Below are 16,781 nucleotides of genomic sequence, written 5' to 3'. Positions count from 1 at the left end.
AAAAGGAAAAGAAAAACAGAAGGAAAGAAGTTTCATGTGATCTAAACCAAAGCAGAAATCAAAACTATTGGGATGAAGGGAAACTACATGTAGAGACACTAAGTTCAGTCCTCTGGTCATTTGAAGAGAAAAAAATGTGTGATATTCTCTTTGCATCACAAACTATGTGCCACCATTTTGTGTTTTTTTTTTTTTTTTTTTTGCTACTGGGGACTGAAACCAGTGGTGCTCTACCACTGAGCTACATCTTCACCTTCTTTAATTTTTTTTTTATTTTGAGAAAGGATCTTGCTAGCTTGCTGAAGCTGGCCTCCCACTTGTGCTTCTTCTGCTTCAGTTTCCAGCATTGCTGGGTTTGCAGGCATGTGCTACCACTCCTTGGGTGTAGGTCACCAGGGAAAACTGTCTGAGTGTAGATGCTCTAAAGGTTCTGTTTTGAGCTCAGTTGCCCTATACCACTAAATCACTTGTTTTCAAATGCTCTGTTCTCATCCCTGAAGCTAATGTAACAATGAGGACACAGTTTTGAGAAAAAGAAAAGGGAATGTTTACTATTTTGGTAGAAAAAAAAATAACCAGAAGGTCTTCTTCCCAAAGGCTGTCATTATGACTATCAGAGGAAAAGGTTGTTGTTTTTTTAATTGATTTAAAAAAAATAAATGACAGCAGAATGCATTACAATTCTTATTACATGTATACTGCACAATGTTTTATATCTCTGGTTGTATATAGAGTATGTTGACACCAATTCTTGTCTTTATACATGTATTTGTATAATGATGTCCATCCCATTCCACCATCCTTGCTAATCCCCTGCCCCCTTCTTTTCCCTCCTACTCCTCTTCCCTATCTAGAATTCATCAATTTCTCCCATTGTCCTCCTCTCTACCCCACTATGAATCAGCCGTCTGAAAGCTGAGAAAATATTTGGCATTAGTTTTGGGGGGATTTTTTAACATCACTTAGCATTATCTTCTCCATGCCATCCATTTATTTTTAAATGCCATTATTTTATTCTCTTTTAATGCTGAGTAAAATTCCATTGTGTATATATGCCATTCATCCACTAAAAGGCATCTAGGTTGGCTCCACAGTTTTGCTATTGTGAATTGTGCTGCTATAAACACTGATGTGGCTCTGTACATGTAGAATGCTGTTTTTAAGTACTATGGGTATAATCTGAGGGGAGTAATAACATTGTCAAATAGTAATTCCATTCCAAGATTTCCAAGGAATCTTCATACTGCTTTCCAAATTGGCTGGACCAATTTGCAGTCCCACCAGCAATATATGAGTGTGCTTTTTTCCCCACATCCTTTCCAACACTTATTGTTGTTTCTCTTCATAATAGGGGTCATTCTGACTGGAGTGAGATGATATCTTAGAGTAGTTTTCATTTGCATTTCTCTGATTGTTAGAGATGATGAACATCTTTTCATATGTTTTGGATTGTCTCTATAACCTCTCCTGAAAAGTGTCTGTTCAGTTCCTTTGCCCATTTGTTGATTGGATTATGTGTTTTTTTGGTGCTTAGCTTTTTGAGTTCTTTATATACCCTAGAGATTATTGCTGAATAGGTTGTTTATAAAGAGGAGATTCTGAGAAAATTAGATTAGAGAGAACAAACCAGGAAGGAGAACATAAGGGAAAAGAAGATCAGGGAGGAGGAAGTTGGGGAGAAGACTTTGAAAAAAGAAAAAAAAAATATGTAAGATTCAAAGCCACTAGGGATTTAGTGAAAGCATCAAGCAAACCCCTGTTAAACACTGAACCAGAACCCTAAATCCCCCTTTTATGGAGGAGCTGGGGATAAAACCCAGGGGGTACTTTCACTCTGAACCACATCCCTAGTACATTTTATTTTTTAAAATGAGAAGGGTTATCACTAACTTCCTCAGGATGTCCGTGAACTTGCAATCCTCTTGCCTCAGCACCTGAGTTGGTGGACTTAGAGGGTGTGCAACTGTGTCCACAAAATTCCACATTTTTAAAATTCTTCACCCAAAATTTTATTCAGTAAAAGTACAAGGTTCCCAAGTCACTTTTTCTTTTTCTCTTTTTTTCCCCCATTAGTACCGGAGTAGAACCCAAGGACACTAAACCACTGAGCCACAGTTCTAGCATTTTTTTTAATTCAGTAAATGCAAGTTATAGGAAATGAATAGTTTAATTATACAACATGTTGGGAAATTAGGCCTTTCCTACTAGTTCAGTTCCTAATTTCTGAAGCTTATTGCTTTCAGGTAAGATGAAACATTGAACTGTTTCATTGAAAATTAATAAAGACACAATTCCCTTCATTATTGAAACCTAGGCACTGAATATAATTTACCATGTGCATTTTTCTAGTCTTATTTGTCTCTCAGAAATGCCCTTTATGGCCCTAGGGGTGTAGGTATTTTTGTGCCAACACTCAGCAGATGTCAGAGCTGTGGTGCTTGTAATTCTCAAGGATGCTCTTCCTGGTTCTTTGGTCATCTTCTGTATCTGATGTCTCTGTTTGCTTCTGCCTCTGCTCAAACTTCTGTGCTATTGCATCTCTAATCTGGGCTCTGAGGCTGTAGGGTCTGCATCTTTGGACTCAATAAACTTTGGATTGAACATGGTTGAACATAAGTTTATCTGTGCTGAATGTGTAGAGTCTTGTTTCTTGTCATTATTCTCTAAACAGCAAAATGGAAACTGGTATATAATGTTCCCATTGTATTAAATGTTATAAGGAATCTCTGAATGGTTTAAAGCACATCAGAGGATTTGCATAGGTTATATTCAAACAGTTCATCATTTATACCTAGACCTTTAACATGTTGAGAGTTTGGTATACAAAGTGGGGGAGGGGTGTCCTGGAATAAATTCACTGTGGATACTGAATAAATGCCATACTTGGCCTTGGGCTAGGGAGTAAAATTTTCCCATATGAGTTTACTCTCTAGGTCACTTGAACCCTACATATTTTCACACATAAACAATCATTGGTTTTGCGGTGAGAACCAGGAATTGAACTCAGGGGCACTCGAACACTGAGTCACCTCCCCAGCAAAATAGTGAATATATTTTAGGGACAGGAACTCCCTGATGAGCTTACTGCCTTGCCATTGTGGAGGCTGTTTTGAACCCTTCATTTTCCTATCTCAGCCTCCTAAGCCACTGGGATTACAGGCATGTGCCACTGTGACTGGCAACCATGGTTCTTAGTATCAAAACTAACCCAGGTAAATTTAAGCAGAGAGAATGTACAGTAAGCATGTTGTAAAGCCCACAAAATTATTGGCAAAGTTAGGACAATGCTGTGGAAGTGGGCAGGGACCAAAGAAACCTGCCTAGTGTTGGCATGGGCGAAGGTGTGACATCTGCAGTGGAGGGGAGAAATAAATCATATTCACACACTAATGCATTTTCCAATGCTTTATTTACTCAAATCACTCAATACAACTTCATTGTATAGGTACTTAATCAAGAAAAATCATAATCCTTAATGTTGGGCACTGCAATACATATAATTAATTAAAAACTAAAAATTCTAAGTTAACTCTGGGCACAGCAAACACTTAATCATGCCAGACTCATTACAAATACTCCCTCTGCATGTTCAGCTCAAGTGCCAGGTTTAGAGTCTCAAGTCTAAGGGTTGAAGTCCAGCAGATTCTCACTCACTCAGATGACAGTGATCAGGTCAAGAACCGATGGAGGCTTCTCCTTGGCTGGATGTGACAGCTGGTTGAGGAGACAGTCTTAAGAGGAAGTCACCATTCTCACCAGGGTTGAGATGAAGCTGTAGAGTTTGAGAGCAGTGAGGACGATGCACAGATCAGGCAGATAATGACAAGAGCTGGGATATTAGTGCAGTACCTTAACAGGCTCTCCAGCATGTGGCCATGAGTGCAGCTGGCTGAATGTCTGTTCACTTTCTCCATAATTTCTACTAAATTTAGGGGCTCTGCTCACCTTTTAAGTCCCTATCTGCTATTACTGTTTCTTAGTGACGTCATACATTCTCAGGTAATGACCACTGGTTTGACAATTTCTGCCCTGACCTCTCACCTCTGACTCCCATCGGGGTGAAAACAAATGACCATGACTACACTCTGAGTTTCTTCTGGGTTGTGTACAGAGACTTGTCTTCATCAGGCTATTCCTGAATCATGCTAGAGGGCTCAGGAGCCTGTTCCTGGTAAACCTGCAGGTTCACTTTCAACTGGAATTACTTAGGCTTAGACAATTTTTAGGTTAAGGCCATCCTTACAGCTAGCTTGGACCACAGCTTGGAGCCCCCACAGACATACTGATTAGGACCTGCTGCCAGGTGACATAGCACATTGGGGACACAGGTCATACCTTAGGCATTAACCCCAAACCACATCAGGAGGCAGAAAAATACATTTGACTTTTTCATTCCTATCAAGTGATGATGGAACCTGCCTTACTTGGAGACTCACAGGTTGGGTGGGGAATTCCTTGATACAGAAAGGGCTTTCATTCAGAGGCCAACTAAACTACACCTCAGCTACAAACAAACTAACACATAATACCTATCTCTATATGTGTGTATGCACCATCCCTAACTTATTCTATTACCCCTGAAGAGTCCTGCTGGCCTCCCTTCCCAGAGTTCTTGAGACTTCAGAGAAGGGAAACATGATGGAGATGTAGAGACTTCTCTGTAGCTCTGGGGTTGGGTGTTACCTGTCTGCCTGGGACAGCCTATCCATTGCTTTAATTGGTGAATCATATTCTATGGAAAAGCCTTTGTGTATCTCCCATAGAAAAATAAAAACACACACTCACTCTCTCCTTCCAGTGTGGAAGCAGCACTCTTAAGATCTCAGAACTAGCCTGCCCTTGAATTTCAAATTTTTTTCTGTGCTTTGTTGTTTCTTGGTGTATCTCACAGCTAGCTTTCTGCAGGAAGGAAACACAGCATATCTTCCAGTGCAGGGCACAGGTGAGAGTACAGGCTCTTGAATGGGTTGGGTCTAATGGGAAATCAGCCCTTTTTATATTTTATTTTGAGAGAAGTCTCACTAAGTTTTTTAAGTCCTTGCTACGTTGCTGAGGATAGCTTTCAATTTGCAATCCTCCTGCCTCAGTTTCCTGTGGGTTTACATACATACAACAGTGCACCTGGCTTACATATCAGAGACATTTAAATGTTCAAATAACTAATAGAAAAGTTAAAAACAAAATGGTGAGTGATAAGCATGGCCAAAGTAAAAGGTTAAGGAATGCATCAAACCAGGAGAAGAAAACTAAGGCAACCAAAGCACAAGTTACAAGGAAAAAGACGGAATCCAGAGTACTGGTAGCAGAGAAGAGGAAGGTTCGGTTCAGCATAGAATGCTCTTTGGTAACTGTAAAAATTTTCTAAATCCCAGAGGAAGCCAAAAGAAAAAAAATGACAGCATGTTCACAAGTGACAAAGAAGGAAATCCAAACTTATCCCAGAAGAAAACACCAACCCACAGAAACAGACTAGAGAGTAAGGGAGGAAAAAAGAGAAAAAAGATATAAGGAGAAATCAGAAAAAGAAACTAAAAACAAATAAGACCATTCAGAAATAATTCTGTATCTTTCAATCAAAAACCTTGAATTTAAAGGGATTAAACTCCCCAATTTAAAGATGTAAAGTGATTGAATGAATTTTCTATTTTTAATGGACTCAGTAACCTTCTGTCTACAAGAAAGTCATTTCACCTCAGGAAACACACAGAGTGACAGTGAAGGGATGGAAAAGATATTCCACAGGAAGAAAACCAACCTAGAGAATGAATGGCTAGTCTCCTGACAGATAAAGTAGACTGCAGATTAAAACACATTAAAAAGAGACAAGGTGATCACACCATGATAAAAGAGTCAATTGAGCAACATGAGACAGAAATTTTACACATACATGTGCCCGACACCTGAGCACCCACATGTGTAAAAGAAATATTACTGGAATATAAATGAAGAAGTCAACTACAACACACTAAGAACAGTGGGGGCTTCGACTCCCCTTTTCAGCACTGGACAGATCATCTCTGCACACAGTAGACATTTACAGACCATTTAACCCAACCTCTTCAGAGCAAACAGCACATGACACATTCTCCATTTATTCTCAAAATAAATCTTCATAAATTTAATAAGAATTGAATCTATAGCAGGGGGAACACCTGGACAGTTACAAAGCATGGGAATTCTTCAGCGTGTTCCCCAGCAACCAATGGTCATTGAAGAAATCAAAACTTTGTCATGTATGTAAGAAATAAGAAAAATAAAAAAAGAAAGTGTAAAATGCCTGCAGACCAATGAACAGGGCCACACAAGATAGTCAAAGCTGCTGACACAGCAAAAGCAATGCTAACTGGGAAGTCTTCAACAAAAAAATACCTTCATTAGGAAAATAGATCTCGATTAAATGGCCCAATATTGCATCTCAAGGAACTAGAAAAAATGACAATGGGTCATGCACAAGTTAGTAATATTGGGAGAAGGTATAAAAATCATAAATCTTCTCAAGTAGCTGGGATCCCAGGCATGTGCCACTGCAACCGGCTTTTCATGCTTGTTTGTTTTTGTTTTGGGGAACAGGCAGTGAACCCAAAGGTGCCACACCAGTGAGCCCCATCTACAGGTAGGATTTTGAAGCAGGCTCTCACAAATTTGCTTACAACCTCACTAAATTGCTGAAGCTGGCTTTGAACTCAGCATCCTCCTGCCTCACCCCCTGAGCTGCTGGAACTACAGCTGAGCACCACCAAGCCAGCTTTTCCAGTTGTTTTTGGAAGAGAATCTTTCAGGACATCAATTTGACCCACCTGTCCTAACCAATTAAAGAATGCATTCCATTGTTTTCATGTGGGTTGTGGTTCTTTCTTTTTGAATATTTCTAACAGAAAGACAGCTCTATTCCAATTAAACCTTCCCAATGTGGTCACATCATTTTTGGATTTATTTATTTGTTTACTTATCTCTGTGATGCCATAGATGCAACCCAGGCCCTTCCACATGCTAGCAAGTGCTCCACCACTGAGAAAAGTCCCCAGCTCCCTGGGTTAGCTTTGATGAAGTTCACTCATTTCTCTAGAATAGCATGGATTCTTGGTGTTTAGATTGTGGAGGTAAAGTTGGACAGTGTTCCAGAAGGGGCTGTACAGTCTTTGGATACAGGTGCACAAAGGACTCTGCATCTTTCAGTAGCAAAGAAGTGAAAGCCAGTCAACTTCCTGACCCTGCCACTATTTCAAACCGGGTCCTGTTTGTTATGACATCCTACAATTGTGTGCTGGCTCAAAGCACAAATTAACCTAGAGTCAAAAGATGAGAAACTTAAAGAGAGGTGAGTGCTTTATCCCCAGGCATCTGAGAAAACAAAGCGCCCTCACAATCCTTCCAGAGTTCAAGGGGTCTGGAGGCACCAGAATATCTTCAAGTCCCTTTTTAGTCATGATAACTCTTACAAGAACACATGATGACAGTTCTCATTATGCAGATATTCCTTGACTTTATTTGATCGTAGAATCCAACAAAATGAATGCCGTTCAGAACCTTCCACCTGCCCCACATGTGCAAGTTAGACTTATAGCCCAAAAAATAGAAGTGCCATAGAGCCAGGAAAAAAGATCACTCTGTGGGTGACAGAGAGACCAGCTGTTTTTGGCCTAGAATCTGCTACCAGTTCAAAAAATGAGCAGCAGTCTGCTTACACATCAAAGTGGGTTCCAGTTTACTATGTGTGGAGAATTATTCAAGCCATAATTAAAAACTTCCACAGGCAGCTTTAGAATACCTCAAATGAAGACTGACTGGGTGGACTCATTCTCATCCTTGGATGGAAAACTAAGGCTAAGGTTGCTGCACAACCTCATCAGCCAAGTCCTCAGTGGAGGGAAGTGTTAGGAAACTATCTCTCAGTTGTGTGCTACCCACCAGAGCTTGTAATTGATTCAGTTTCATTTTGAAATATTTACAAGTGTTATCTACCTATATGATTCTACTATTTTGCTGAAAGGAAATTTGGGTCCTTCAAGGGGCACCAAAGGTTTAACTGTGGAAACACTACCTAAATGGATGACAGGCATAGTTTGGTAAGGCCAAGAGGCTCTAATAAAGTGCAGCATGGACACTTTCTGCAGCACTGGGAGTGGGACGATGGGTTCTGTCTTATCACAGAACGCCTTGCCCAGCACTCCCAGAGACCAGGACCTGAGTTTTCTGGGTCTACATAGAGACCCATGAGGAAGAAACAGCATTGAATGTCTGGGTGGCACTGAGGTCCACTTAGAAGAGGCTTTCTTGCAATGGCTCATGTTTAGTGCAAACATAGAATGTTCCAATCCACCTGAGTAAACCTGCATGTGTTAAGCCACAGAGTAGCCACACATCATGACCAGATTTCAGTTTGATACCTTTACTTCCTGGGGCTGAACCTCATTGTTCACCAAGAACCCCAAGCCTTCTTTCTCCATCAGCACCTGGAGAATCCCAAGGTTTCATTAGAAAGCCAGGTAAATCCAGTGCAGAGGACGTCAGAAGACTAACTTTGAGATTCTGTTCATTTCTGATGATTTATGGTCCAGCCATGAAAGAAAGTAGCATCTTCCTGTGCCCATCAAGCCTGAATTTCAATCTAGAAATCCAGGTCCCTATGTATGTCTCTATAGAGACACATGTCCTGAAGGTCCTATCCTCCAGGGGCTTACCTCCAATTAAGACCCCTGCTGTGCTTTTCTTTCCCCATCCACTCTTTAGAAAATGTCTGAAATGGTGGGCTCTGTGTTCTCTCTAAGGTTACCTTACATCCTGGTTATATCTACAATTGCCTAGAAGTACCCTTTGGAAACACACGCAACTAGGTAGCTATTGGACAGAAGCAGTGAATGAGACCCTGGTTATACATTAACTTGAAGCCACAACGACGACAGAGGACAGTACAGAACACAAGTATGTTTGGCTGCCTAAAGTCCCTCACTATTTCTGTCAGCTCAGCACAAAGTTGGGAACATCTCCCTTGGTGGATGGTGCCCCGGGCATCATAGCTCTCCAGAGGGGCAGGGTAGAGCTCTATGCTCAACTGGCTCAGCCTGGCAGTGTGAAGCAGCAGGTCCCTCAGGGTTCACATAGAGAGGCGGTTCCCATGGATGCTCAAGATCACAAGCTGGGAGCAGCGGCTCAGGGCAGGTAAGAGGGCTTGGAGCTGAGAATCAGTAATCCCACAAGCTGCCAAGTCCAGGATGTTCAGTGTGGTTGCAGTGCTGTCCAGCAGAATTTGGAGGGGCTCCAGACTGAAATCAGTCAGTTTGATGCCCCTCAGTTCCAGGTGTCTGAGCTGTCTGGCGTTTGGATATCGGGAAAGGTAATTCCAGTCAGAATCTGACAGTGGGCAGTTGGTTATTGAGAGGGTCTCCAGGGGGGTCTTCAGGTGCTAAAGGAAAAACCATACAGTTAGTGCTGGGGACCAATGTCATGGAGGCAGAAGACAAATTGGCCCAAACCCAAAGTCACCCTGGTGATCTGACAATGGTCCACACTTAGGATGCTGCCTTTTGCAGAATCTGGTCCTTCACATCGCCCCATGTCAGGGTGAGCCTTTCACCACATCTCTGTGTCACCTCCTCACTGCCAAGCAGAAAGTCACAGGTCTGGCCACAGGAGGTCATGGGGAGTCATGTATGCAGGAAAAATTTGGGCAGGATGTAACAAAATCCACTGGGGTTAACCCTCTGAGAGGCTCACACCCTATATCCTCAGCAAGATTTCCTCCCCTGATTCTGACTCTTACACCCAGGATCACTCCCTGAAGTTCAGAACAGCCTTCTCCAGGTGAGTATAGAGGCAGGTCCTCTGCTCCCAGCTGGGGAGCACAGAGCTTCCCTGTTGAAAGGTGTCAGTGTGGGGGCTTCCCTCATTCCAAGCCCTCTTCTCTATCCGCTTTCCACCACCTTCACTGGACAGGCCTCCCACGGAGGGAACATCAATCTTATCCCTAGCTCCTGTCTCTCCCAACTAGATTTCTAGCATGGTGGCACTTCCCAGACGATGGATCCTCCTTAAGGAATCTGCTCCAACACATGTTATGTGAACTAGCTTCAGCATCCAATAGGAAAAAAAGGATGGGTTATTTACCTTCCAGTACCTTATTAACCATGAGAGTGTCAGTGGCTGGTAGGTGCAAATTTCCTCTAACTGGTCTGCAGAGGGTTCTTACCCCCTCCTTACTCACCTCAGCACCTGTTCCAGGTGGCCCTCGAGGAGGAAGACAGCATTGGCACAGAACTTCCGCAGGCAGTCCATCCTGAGGAACTGCAAGGTGAGCTGGGCAAGCAGCTGCTCCTGCTCCTCTTGGGAGGTGTAGGCAGGCACATAAACCTGGGAGACAAGCAGCTTTTTCAGGTTCCTCATCTTGCCTATGAAAGGAGCACAAGCAGCCAAGGTGGAGGGCACCCAGGCACAGTGCACTTCCACCTTCTGGAAAGAGTCCAGCTGTAGCAATCTCAGGACCTTCCTGGAATAGCTGGTGGATTTTCCAAAAATCTTCAGCCTATTGTAACACAGGTGCAGCCTGTCCCTTCTGTTTCTGACCCTCAGGAACAAGTGGGTCAGGAAGTCATCCAGGGCTCTTTTTCTGAGGCTCAAGTCTATGACTACCTTGAAGGGTGGCTTAGCTGCCATTGCTAGACCAAGTTTCAAAGTACGATTCTTCTTAATGTCCTCTGGTGAGCAGGCATCAACCATGGCTCCAGACCACATCCTCCAGAAGTCCTGGGGAACATCCCTCAAATCCAGCACCTGCAGTTTTCACCTCCTGCGGGGATGACAGAAGGGACTCAGGCCTGAGGCCCCTTCCTTCACCTCTCAGCTTCTGCCTCCTGCTCCACTTCTTCCTTCTGTCTCACTTTTCTCCATCCACTTCCCTCCAATCCAGCCTGGTTCCCCCACGTGTACAGACTGAGGCAGGGGAAGTTACTTGCCTCCTTTATGGGTCACAACCACTGCCACAAGCACCTCCACATCTGGAAGCCTTACCCAGATGGGGCTCAGTATGGCCAAGGCCTCTCCACCCCTCCTTGCTGGCAGCACAGAAAGCCTGTCATGCACAATTAAGCACCCACTCTTCCTGCCTATATCCATCCCTTCCCTGGCACCAAGGGTGTTCCCTTCTACAACACCTAGGCCCCCCTCACCTGGGGTGATCCTCCTGGGCAAACAGCAGGTCCAGCTCATCCAGGGCCACTTGAATCATCTCAAGCTGTGGCTTCCTCATCAGTACCCCCAGGGGCAGGCAGGTGAAGGGCCAGGCCTGCATCATTCTTTTTAGGACCTCAGTTTGTCCCCTGCTGAAAGCCTCCACAAAGAGTGGTGGGAAGAGCTCTATGGGCAGGTCCTCCAGATCCAGGAGAGGCCTGGACTTGTTGCTTAGCAGGCTGTGCCCTGCCAGCTCCAGCAGCAGCGTGGGTGGGGACTGGATGTTTATCCTGGGGAGTCTGAAAGAAGAAAAATCCTGGAAAATGGTCCAGGGAAAAGGTCACTATCCCATCCATTGGAAGCCTCTTTAAAGGGGTACTTGGAAGTCTACAAGCACGACCCACCCTTATGGGAGAAAGCTTTGGTATATTATTTTGTCCATTTAAAAGGGGAATTGGAGTGTCATGTGACCTAAACAGTAGCCTCCTAGATTAAACAACTATATGGCTGGAAGTCGACTTGCCCTCATATGGATGACATTTGTTTTAATTTTTTAAAAAATGAGCATTTATAAAGCATGTTTCCATATTATAAAACACTTGGAAAATACAACAGAGTCTCATGGATATCTGTTACACATATGACATTCTGCTATTTTAGGGGGATGTTGAAGAGAAAAAACAGATCAGAATAGAGTCTGTGAACTGTTTCATGAGATCATTTGAAGTTTTTGGTTTAATTTGTTTAAACAAATTATAAAAGTATAAAACCACATGGGCCATACAGTATACTCTTTTAGGGGCCAATATTGGCGACTGAATTTAGGACACTCAACCACTGAGCCACTTCCCTAACCCTATTTTGTATTTGAGATGGAGACAGGGTCTTACTGATTTGTGTAGCATTTCCAGCTCTGAGGCTGGCTTTGGACTTCAGTTCTCCTGCCTCCTCAACCTCTTGAGTTGCTGGGATTATTGGTGTGTGCAACCACACTCATCAAAAAGTATAATTTATAGGCACACAATATAAATGTTTCCATAATCAGAAAATAGAATTGCAATCAATTAGAATAAAATAGGAATCCAATCTTTTTGGTGAAGAAAGTGGCTGGGCTTGATCCTCAGCAGCACATAAAAATTAATAAATGGTGACCTGGGGATATACCTCTGTTATTAGAGGGCTTGCCTCACATGTACATGGCCCTGGGTTCAATCACCATACCACCAAATAAATACACAGATAAATAAATAAATTATATTGTCCATATAAATCTTAAAAAACAAAAAAAAAATAAAAAAAAGTTGAGCATGTGAGCCTACACCTATAATCTCAGAGGCTCTGGAGACTGACACAGGAGGATCAAGGGATCAAGGCCAGCCTCAGCAAGAGCAGGTGCTAAGAAACTAGTGAGACCCTGTCTCTAAATAAAATACAAAACAGGGCTGGGAATTTGGTCAGTGGTAGAGTGCTCCAGTGTTCATGTATCGGGTATGAAAAAAAAAAAGAAAGAAAAGAAGAAAAAGGAATTTGAAAGTGACGTAAACTTAAATAGAAATCATTCAGCATAAAGGCAAAACCACACTGAGAGGCAAAATGGAAGGCCCAAGTTTGTTTATGAGAAAAGACAGGAAAAAAGTTGTTCCTGAAACTACACAGGTAAAGAGGAAAGGCACTGTACCTGAGGCCAATGAGGGACTTACTGATGTGGCCACGTGTGCAGGTGCTCTGAGCTTCAGCAGGTCTGGATGTGTCTCCTTAGGCTGAAAGACTCTTGTACTTCTCTTCTGGCTTGCAGAAGCTTTTATGGACCTCTCTGGCCACGCCCCCACCTCCGTCTGATTGATCAGAATCCAATCAGAAAGCAGTATGTGATTACGCTCTCCAGTCTTCACCCACTTAATCATGATGGGATTTTCTTCCTTTCATTAGTTCATTAAATCTGATGGTCCTAAAGAGCAGCAGAATTGGAAGATGTGAGAGTCAATGATGCCTTTGTCAATACACTCCCCACCATGGACTCCATTTTGTCCATATGTGACTTTCCTATTTCTACTGTGAGACATAAATGTATTTAATCCCTAATGTAAGAAAAAACATTACTGAAAAATACCATTCTACAGGGATCTTAACCATAACAAAATTATTTGAAAAAAAAATAATTTTCAAAAATATTTTGAAAATTCCAGAGAGAAAACAGCTTTTTGAAGACAATAGTGTCATCCACAAAGATTACAGAATGGAAACCATGTTTCCAATAGTCACACAAGTGTCAAGTTAACTTGCAGCAAATATGAGCACACTAAGGGAAGTAGAGGACACAGGAAGGTAGAATTAGTCTTCTAGACTTAGAGAAATATTTCTTGTGTCTCTTTGTACTGGGCATGAAACACTTTGAATCTCTTCCAATGAGCCACATCCCCATTCCTTTTTATTTATTGCTTCTATTTGGAGGCAGAGTCTCACTAAATAGCTCAGCTCCTCCCTAAGTTGCTGAGGCTGGCCTCAACCTTGCCATCCCCATTTCTCAAGTCTCCTGACTTTCTATGATTACAGTCACAGGCCACCATGCCCCATCAACTTGGGAAAGTCTGAAAGCCACTGAGGGTGGAAGGGGCGGGAAACTTAGGATGTTGGAGAGAAAGACACAGGGTTGGATAGCAGGTGTCCTTGACTTCAGGGAGGCAACCAATTATAGAGCCTTCCTTCAGAATCAGGGACTTTTCCAGGGCCCATCTCCAAGAAAACCTTGGCCACAGGCACTTTCCAAGGCCTTTAGCCTGGGAGTAGAACAGAAGAAAAGGAAAATTTCAAGACTGAGTAAAATGAAATTCTAAAATTGAGGAAGGAGAGACAGAAAGAGATTGAATGCGTGGATCAGCCATGTGAGGTAAGTACTTTCAGGTAATACGTAGAAGTGCTTGATGGGTGTCGGTTAGACAATTGCATTTCTGTTTTTTCTGTCTGTCTTTGTTTTAGTTGGCTTTATGGTGCTGTGACTAAAAGACCCAACGACAACTACAGAGGAGGAAATGTTTATTTTGGTGTCTAGGTTTCAGCGGCCTCAATCCAGAGACAGCACTTCCAAGTTGAGACTGAACATCATGGCAGAAGCATGTGGCAGAGGGAAGAGGCTCACATTACCAGAAAGCAAATAGCAAGAGAGAGATGGACACTTGCAGATACAAACTTTACACCCATATTCACACCCCAAAGATCAGCTTCCTCCAGCCACAGCCAACCTGCCCCAATTATTCCCCAGATAATCCCACCAGGGATTAATTCACTGGCTAGGTTAATGCTATAAACCAATCATTTCTCCTTCCAAAACATTGTCACATGTGAGCTGTTGGGAGACACAGCATCTAAACCGTGATGGTCTTTTGGGGATATCTTGTTGGAAAATGTCCCTGCTCACATCACATAATCATATGTTAGTTAAATAATTACAATTGGCTAAGGTTATATTTGGTTTCTGTTTTACGTAATAACTTGCCACAAATGAAACACATTTAATTTCATGTGTGTGTGTAGCTATATAGGATTAAGGCTACATCCAACACTGTCTCTGGTTTTTAGACTCTGTAATATTTTAAATCTACTCTCTGATTTAATTTTAAGTTTCTCGGGAATTTGTCTGTATGTCATCAACTGAAAGGGTGACTTTCTGCCACAGCCTTGACATCTCTTATTTCCCCTGACTTGGTGCACAAGGCAGGTCAAACTTACAGTCAACCTAAGTCACAACAGAAAGTGGCTCTCCAAAGGACAAGTGTAGTCAAACATAATAGGGCAGGAATGCAGGACACTTAAAGAAAGATGAGTCAGAGCCCCATCTAGGAGGCAAAGGGAGACAGTGTAAAAGGCATCTTTGAATCAATTATCACTGGCTCCACAGATTCAGTACCCAGGGTGGCCTCAGTTCAAGGACAATAGGTGGCGACTGCCCAGGTGGCCTCTTAGAAAATGTGTGTGGGGGGGTGAGGGTTAAGGTGGATTTTATGCACAGCTGAGGTTGGGGCTGACTGATTTGTGATAGTTTCTAAAATCATGCAGGGCTTTCCAGGGACCTTCCCTTTGCAGCACCTGCTTCCACTTCATCAGGATTTGACACAGTTACTGACTGTTGATTTGAGCACCATTTATGTTTCCTACTTGGGATGAAGATTTTTTTTTCTCTGGATGCTTCACATAATGGTTAGGGTTTGATTCTATCTCAGTGCCAGGATGAACTTTTTCTGGTTGGTACAGACCCCATTGGAGGGAATTAATAGATGACTAGGAATCAATGTTGAAACTCATTGAGCCACATTTGAACAACAAGATGGGTTTGGAGGAAGTGGCTCTCAGCATCGCTCCACCAAGAAGTTGCTGCTAAATTAAATTTTGCCTGTTAATTAGGCCTGGGTATCTCATCTCCAAGCTTTGGCCTTTACTATTGTATAAAGAGTTAGACTTTTGCAAAAATTTTATGAGTATAAATTTTCACTTTTAAAAATATTTAGGTCCTGAATTCATTTTTTTAAATTTTTTTTTAAATTTTTTGGCACTGGGGATTGAACTAGGGATAGCTTTACCACTTAGCTACATCCTCAGCTATTTTTTTTTTCATTTTTATTAATTAATTACATAGTTAAATAAATTATTCATTTATTCAGCTTGGGTGCTTAGATTTGAATGCAGGATAACTACACCACTGAGCTACATTCCTAGCCCATTTTTTAAATTATTTTGAGACAGGTTCTCCCTAAATTACTGATACAGGCCTTGAATTTGAGATCCTTCTGCCTTGGCCTGTTAAATAGATGGTGTTATGGGGAGTTCCCCCAGAAAGCACTCTAAGTCTGAATTTCAAATCAAAAGAGATCTTTACTTACCTGACTAGGGACTGTCACCCACCAGAGAGACTCAAGCTCTGCGAGAGGACATCAGCTTCCTGGTCCATCCAAAGACAATATAAGCACAAATCCACAATTCAGTTACTTGCTTATTCTCATGTAAGCTATCCAATCATAGAAATTCAAACATTAATAAGTGGAGTCTCTGGGCTATAGGCAGGACCAGAATTTTCCATCCAGCAAGCCAGCACATTAGCTTTGAAGTTCAGTTGACCACAGTCCTGGGTTCAAGCAGGTGCTAGACAGTTGCATCCTGAATTTGGGTGGGGGTCAGCAGGGTGAGAATCTACTTCAAAGTCATGTAGACCCACAATAGCATTCAAACCCAGAATGTAGCTCTCCAGGACAACCACTGCATCTTGAGTAGGGTACAATTTTGGGGGTACAAGTACAGAAAGGCAATTTTTAAAAATAAGAAAACAGCTTTCATTTTAGTTTCTCAGAAACAGCTCTTGTAACAGTCTTTAATAGGAGGAAGCAAAATGGAATCTCAGGCCTGCCTATGACAATTCTTGCTTTATAATTGTCTTACCTCACTTTTCAAAATTTTATGTAAATCACCTATATTTTTTAATAATCCATAACCTATAACTGACACACTTATTGATTGTATTTTTCAGTTCACAGCACAGCAGATGGGATTACAATTGTTCACCACCACCCCCTGTTTTGAATTACAATTTTAAAAAGGTAGAGCATTTGCCTAGCATGCACGAGGCCCTG

The sequence above is a fragment of the Ictidomys tridecemlineatus genome, chromosome 11 (genome assembly GCF_052094955.1).
Source record: "Ictidomys tridecemlineatus isolate mIctTri1 chromosome 11, mIctTri1.hap1, whole genome shotgun sequence".
NCBI classification, from domain to species: Eukaryota; Metazoa; Chordata; class Mammalia; order Rodentia; family Sciuridae; genus Ictidomys; species Ictidomys tridecemlineatus.
This window is presented reverse-complemented; position numbering follows the sequence as displayed.